This window comes from Fukomys damarensis, unplaced genomic scaffold (assembly GCF_012274545.1).
Source record: "Fukomys damarensis isolate Sample0158 unplaced genomic scaffold, DMR_v1.0_HiC HiC_scaffold_28, whole genome shotgun sequence".
NCBI lineage: Eukaryota > Metazoa > Chordata > Mammalia > Rodentia > Bathyergidae > Fukomys > Fukomys damarensis.
In genome coordinates, this window is record NW_022900940.1 from 45,577,634 (window position 1) to 45,585,325 (window position 7,692).

Here is a 7,692-nt window from a genome sequence, read left to right on the forward strand (position 1 = left end):
ACTAAACATAGCATTGTCCCTTTGGTAGTAGCTGCCTCTTTACATAACACAGAAAAGCTGCTTTACAACATATTAACACACTGAAGCCTGTCAGACTGATCAAAGATCTTACATGGCACGACGGAAGAGTTTCTGTTCTTCTCTTTGTTACACTCTTTCTGGGCACTGAAGCATTCCACATCTCTTTGAGAATCTTTTGTTAAAAGTTTGAAAATACAGAAATCTCTATACATTATTACACTTGGGGAAATTACTTCCAAAGTAAAATCAGCCAAATGGGTGATATTAACACTTTCAGTTTAATTGGCTTTATTTTATTTCGCATTACACTGGGTCACAAGCTAAAAGAAAAGCAACATTTCAGTCTCCTTTCAAGGTCATAATTGATAGCAGCTGTCTTCACAATCTAGCACAATACCAATAATCAGATTATTACCAAACAGATACATTTTTTGTGGATGCCACAGAAGGCTCTCGTGACTCAGTAGTGGTACTTGTGGTAGGGATGTGGGCTGTGTCCTTGGGTGCTAGGCTCCTGGAATAGCGGTACTGGGTGTGCACTGTTGACTCAACTATGTGGATTTCTCTGTTTCAACTTCTCTTTGCCATTGTGAATTTTGTCTGTAATTCCCGAATGGCACAGAAGATGCTAGTGTGCCGCCTACATTAGAAGACTGTTTAATAGTATTAGGAGTCAGTGATGTTCCCCGAAGATAAAGAACAACCTAATAGGTTCTTAGTACTTTTCTGTTTAACTGAGATTCTTCTAAGGCAGTGGTGGCGAACCTATGGCAGGTGTGCTGCATCACTGAAAGTTCTAAAAGGTTCGCCATGATCCTTCTAAAGCCATCACGAAGGATCAGCCCAATAGTGGCATTATTTTCGTATATGTACATAGCGTGGTTGGAACACCCTGTGAATACTGTTTTTTTGTGGTGACGGGTGGGGCAGTCTATCTCAGTGCAACAATGTAGGAATAGTGTGAGCTTTCCCGCTGCTGTCAGGGCCATGGAAGTAATTTTCTTCTTTGACTTTCTGATTCTTTTTTCACCTGTTTGATTTGTGAAATGTTTATTAAGAGAGTCAGTTATTTTGTTACCAACTGGATAGATGATTTATTTAATGAATTTTTCTATGTTTAAAGTACTGTATGTATCCCTTATCTGAAATGCGTGGGATCAGCAGATTGTCATAGTCTTTGGGAGGTGGAAATATTTGCATATATGTGCAGTGTAGGGGGTGGAAATCAAGTTGAGACCTGAAACTTCTGTTTCATTTATAAATAGCCTAAAGATAATCTAATACACATGTTTAATAATTTTGTGCAGGAGATAGTTTCATGGTGTGGAATATTCTGTGGCAGGATGTTGACACTGCAAGTTTGGGCATTTGGAGCTTTGGTAGTCCTTTAAATTCTTTTTTGCACATTATTTTCTATGCAAGTAACATTTCAAGATGGGAAAAAAAATGAGATTGAGTCTGTGCCATTATATTTTTCATGGTGAAATTTCCAGAGACTCTAAAAGTTTAGGTTGAATCTCTGCCACAGAAATGGAATAAAGGGCAGAATTTATGAAATGTTGGTGTGTCCTCATTGGTAGTCATTTCCAATGGTTTTATAGTAGCTAGGATGTTGTGAGAATTAGACGTTTAAAATCATTCTTAGGACTAAACTCAGTGAAATTAATCTGTTTTTCATTTCATATCCCTTGGTGTCATCTGCTTAGTTAGCAGCTCATTTCTTTGGTTGATATTCAAGTGGAGGTTTCAGAGTCTATGGGAAGCTTTACCACGAAAAGTCACACTGCACTGATTTTTCTCATGCTTTGACTCGACACAAAATGGGGACAACAATATGCAAAAAACAATAAAATTGAAAAGATAATGAAAAACTCATGAACAAGAAAGCACTTGGTAATTGCAAAGACACCATTTGAAAGTTACACTTAATTCTTTTGAGCTTTCTGGTCTTCACCGCTTTACTAATCCTTACAGTATGTGTTACACCTGTCACCCCAGTTAATCCATGTGAACCTTAACTGTCTTTGAACTTCTTCATGCCCCTACCAAAGAAAAAGAGCAACTACGTTAGGAAAAGTTAACTGTCCTATACTACTGTTAGGTTTAGTAGCTTTTTGGGGGTTTTCAAATTATGTTCTGGAATAGTTTTTCAAGCAGGCGTTATTTTGAGGAAAACCTGTCTACAAAGAACCCTTTTAACGAAGGTAACATCCAGGGTTTCAGAAAAATGAGGATTGTTTTTTGGCCAGCTCTGATTCAAGTCTTGTGTCAGTGTGGCTACAGCATGTTATAAATGTTCAGCTTAAGTCATAAACTTCTCAGAAAAAGAAATAGCATTGTACTCTCTACTTGAATGTCAATAAGACTGAGTCGGGGCTGGGTGGGGTGGGGTGGCTTTGTAGTCCGTCCTTAAATGTAATGAAGGGGGAGACAAACAGTTTTCAGGCAGTACATTAATGTTATTAAGATGCCAAAGTCTAGGGCATTTTGCTGCTGTCTTGCTTTATGCGAAAGAATTTCTCAAAGCACTACCTTGAATTGTTTCTCCAGTCGAGTCTTTCCTCCTGCTCCAGGTGTAAGGATGCTGTTAACATAGCTATGCAGCTGATTTGCAGATACTTCAGTTTCATTCCCAAGAATGGCCTCCAGCAAGGCATCGTGGATGAAAATATACTGCTCCTATAAGGTACAAGAATTGGGAATCACCAGGGAGAGCTGTTGAAAGGAAGTCTACCATCTGGGACCTCCCAGTGAATTCCTACGAGCCTTAGCATTTGGAGGCTTGCCTCAACACTCACTTGCCTGTCCATCCTATCCTAATTTGTTTTAGGGTAGTGACTGTTCAGTTTCCTCTGTATTCTACATTGTGCTAGGAACGCTGTTCCTCTTGTGTGTTTCTGAGGCCAGAAAACATATCTAGTTCCCCACAGTAGCTAATACAAATGCATCTGATACATACATTCTGTGTAGTTACTGAGCAATCCAAATGCTAAGATTCAAACAGAAATGGGAAACTGATGTAAAAACAGAATCATGGTCAGGGTATCTTTTAGTCCACAACACAGCCTTTTCCTTCAAGTTCCAAGAATGAATCTGTTTCCTTAGCATCACTCACTCTTCAGGGAAGGTGTGTGCTGGCAGCTCACGAGGGCTAGTCCTTACCTCTGTCTGGACGAGGTAGTTGCGCTGTGTCCTGATATGCTTCAGGAATCCCAGGACGTTAACTGTGCTTTTGTCTTTTATCTGTTGTAGCATGCTGTCTATTACAATGTAAGTGCCTGTCCTGCCCACACCAGCACTGTAAGAAATAAAGGCACTCAGCTAGTACTGTTAAACCATGGACTGCAAAAATGACAATGTAAATGCATAAGGAACCGAGAAGTAACTGTGATGTCTAGGAAACCTACTATAAGTGGCATAGAATATTCACACAGATGAGCTTCATTAGGTAATTTCCACTTCGTGAGTTTGGTAAGGAGCCCAGAGTGCTTTAATGCTGTCTCCTTGACTTCTCAGCCTCCTTGGCATGCAACCCATGATCCAGGGCTCTAGAGGTATCTGTGGCAGCAGCCATCCCCACACCAGAACCAGGCCTCCTTACTGTTCAGCATCGTGCTTGGTTTCTCACCAAACCCCTACTGTTCGTTCAGTCTGCTGTTGCATGCAGCTAAGAAACTTGTTTTCAATGTTAGCGGTATTTTACTTTCGTAAACCTGGTACAACAGTGGTACATCTAGAACATCTGGCTTCTTATTCCATATTGTTATTTAAAAAAATACCCAAATGGATCTCAGTTCTGTAGTACTGATTAAGAAGTGTGTTTCGGCAGAATGCCCCAGAAGCTTCTCCCTCTAGCCCAAGACCCAGGCTGCATGATTGACCTGTGTCCACCTCAGTGCTTGTTAAATGTAGAGGTGAAAAAGTGGAATTCTTATGGGATTCTAAGTAAAAGATGTGTTCCACGTTCTGTAAAGTCTTGTTTGGGAAAGCATATTAGACCAAAAGGCCAAAAGAAATGCTCACAAAAATGCTATGTAGTACTAGCAACATCAGCTAGAGAATAATAAGAGCACTTTTAAACAATCATGTACAGTTTTTAGTTAGTTGAGGGGAAATAGGCTTTATATATGGCTTTTCCAATGCTTTTTAAAAAAGCCTTTTATATGGTTTGTATAAGCTATAAATTAAAAAAATCCTCTCATATGTACTATCAATTATTGTAATTTGGAGAAGCAGTTCAAAAAGCCATTCCCAAAAACTCAGAATCTCTAGTGTGGAAAACTCTTATACATACATTATGTTTATTCATTAGGATCAGCCTACAATTTACCCTACAAACAACAGGGATTGTATTCAAGAGATGACTTTATAAGACTGTTGCTGGTTTATTTACCCCCATTTTCAGAGGGTTCTCCCTGCAAGTCAAGCAAAGCAGGAACAGAGTTCCTGGGGTACATGTTCACAGGGTCCACTCTCTGGCAGAATAAAGAGGGTGCCAGCCCTACCTGCAGTGCACCAGGACAGGCCCCAGGTCTGGCGTCCGGGCAGCCGAGGATCTCCTCACAAAGGTTAGTACTGGGAGGGCATACTCGGGAACTCCCATGTCAGGCCACTGTGTGTAGTGGTACTGGATCACTGTTCTTTCATTCTGACGGCCCTTGGGATTTCCCTTCTGGCCCTAGTGGAGAGGTGGGAAAGGAAGTCTTTAATCTGAGGGTGAACTTTCTGGTCAAAAATAATGTAAGGGATTAATAAAGAAGACCTCTGATCTCATGATCCCAACTGCTTTTCCTGGCCTAGCTTATTTCCGTTTGTGGCCAACATTCTTGTCATTTGTGGTTAACATTCATATCTGGCTGGATGTGAAGCATCACGATCTGTTAGAAGGTAAGATTTTACCAAGGAGGAACATTTAATAGTGGTCTTTTGGACATAGGGCCATCAGGAGCACTTTGTGGTCTGCGTACAGGGCCTCCATTCACCGACACACTTGGTGCCCCAGTATTATCTGTTTGTGGGCTAGGATTCCCTTTCCTTCTCCACCCTATGGCATCAGGAAGGCAGGCTATCTGTACTCTTTCACTTCGGAACATCCTAAGTGCTGAATCAGACTCCCTCACCAGAATCAATGTCACATTTATCTGTCACAGTTTCATGTATAATTTTCATATATAGTTTTCCTTTACAGGACTGATCTTTTTATATTTTAACTAGTCTGTAAGAAAAAGGTCGCCTGGTAGCTCTTCTAGTAAGTTGCCTGAGGTGTTCTGTGGAAATGAGTTGCTACTCTTCACCCAGATACCCCCACAAAGTCATGCCAATGAAGAGCTTCAGATTTCCATATTCACCCTAAGAACACCCGTGAAACTGCTCAGTCTATCAAGGGCATCTGTATCTAAAACACCACCAAATACCTGAAAGATGGCACTTTAAAGAGCAATCAATGTGGGGCACTCAGTGTTACAGCCGTGGAGGCGGTAGTTGTGCCCAGGCCAAAGAGTGGGATGGACAGAGTGAGGATCACGGACCTAAGAAGAGTGCTACATTTCTGTCGCACATACTTAGCACTGCAGAGGAAAGGCAGAACGTAGGGTTTAGCTGTAGTTTCTGGTCACTGAAGACGGCTGGGTGAAAGCACCCAGGATGCAGTGGTAATGTTACAGAGCGCTTTGCCTGGTAGAGATGCCCCCTTATGAGAAGGAACAAACTGTTCCTAAAACCACAAGAGAAGAGTACAGAAGAGAAAGACATCTGAAAAGAAACTGAAGAAACAAAGCTTGAGGACCTTGGTCGTTGTATTTTTCTTATGTTTTAATGCCTCTGAACATGTTAAGGTTGGTTGTGTGTTTTGTTTTGTTTTTTTGTTTTGACTCAGGAGTCAGCACTGAGACTTGAAAGGGGTCTGGCCTTCAGTTATAAATGTCCATGATAGTTTTTCAAATTTGGTACCTTCTTAATTTTCTGCTCTGTCCTTTTGCCAGTATTGTAAAATACAGCACCCAAAATTCCTCCTTTAGTTCTTGCCTACTTAAGCAGTTCTCAAAGGAGGGCTGAGTAGACCTGTTTAAGTACCTGCAAGATTCTCACGAGAAGTGGGCTTTGTAAGTTTTATATTGATAATTGGTTATCTTCAGCCAGCCAATGCTCTATGACACTAAAGGCAGATGTAGTGGTGCTGATTTTCATATATTTCTGGAAATAAGTGCACACGGAAAAAGGATTGTTAAACCCCTGAAATGATATATGGAATTGGAGTAAATGTCAGTTCTGGGGCCAGCAGGTTACTATTTTTATCATATTCTCAAAAGTCCAAGATGAGCAAAACCAAAGAACAAAAAAGATCCCACAAACAGTTGCCACATCTGTCTCTAGAGCGACCACATTTTGTTTCTGTGCATGTCTGTAGAGTTCAAATATTGCTTTGATGATCTATGATTCCTATGTGACAGTGAAATTTGAGAAAACAAAAAGATGTGAGTCTCAGAATAGAGCAGGTGTTTTTTTGTTGTTCATTAATTTTTTGGAATTTTGTTTTGTTTTGTTTTTTGGTACTACTAGATACTGAACCCAGGCCCATCCCAACAGGTTGTTGTTATTCTGTTTTATTCACTCAGTTCCCAGGCTTGGCTTGCACTTGGAATCCTCCTGCCTTAGTTTCCAGAGTGCTGGCAGTATAGGCGTGCACTACCTTGCCTGGGAAAAGGTTTTTACAGTGAAGTCACATTAGAAAATACTAGGAAAAACAAGTAAGTTTCAAAACATGAACATTCTGGACACTCAGGTTCATTATACATTTCAAGGAAAGTATTCATTATATAACATGCACTTCCCATTCTTATTGAATAGCAGAACCTTTGTATGTAGCTTGTAACTATAGTATTCCATGAAAGTTTCTTTGGGGAAAAATGCATTAAAACTGCCAGGAAGGCTGTGGATTTAGCTCAGTCGTTCTTCCACCTGCCTCACCAGCACAAGGGCCCGAGTTTGATCCCCAGTACAAAAAAAAAAAAATAAAGTGAAATTAAAAAGTAAAAAAAAAAGAACCGATGATGCTGTATTTGCTGAGTGGATGAAAGGATGATGATGTTGTTGTCGTTAAGGAAGTGAGGACTTGCATGAAGTGGTGAGAGAACTCGGGCTAATTCAATTCTATTATGTGCTCTGGCCATACATACCTTTCACACCATGCACTGTGAGCAGTGAAGAGAGGTGCGAACGCATGATATTTAGCCTTTATCCTATCCAAATTTTCATACATGTATAAAGGAGATGCCCCAGCGGCCCACCCAGCTCCCTCAGTACCTTCTTCACTTTCGTATTTCTGATTGAAAAACGACGAACAGTATAGCAGGCATGTACTTTTGTGCTCTTCAGCGTAACAATAATGTTTCCATATTCCTCACTATTCTCTGTTGGCCAATACTGATCACATTTTCGCTGCAAAAAGAAAAGTTATAAAGTATGAATAATGTTCAAGTGGAAGAAGGTCACTTACCTGACTGCAGAAATAATGCATGGGCAGGTGTGAACTCTGAAGGACATCATGGTGGGGGGAGTATTGGCAAGGTCCTCTGAGAAATGGGCCTCATGTTTAAGATGTTTCAGTTATATGGTGTACTTGAAAGAAACCTGTATGAAAGGTGAGGGGTGTGTGTGTGTGTGTGTGTGTGT

General features: G+C 40.6%; 1 protein-coding gene across 1 annotated transcript in view; it reads left to right on the forward strand.

The window, feature by feature from the left end:
• The window catches only part of Ptprg (protein tyrosine phosphatase receptor type G), a 532,317-nt gene that overhangs the window by 451,757 nt on the left and 72,868 nt on the right, over positions 1–7,692 (forward strand).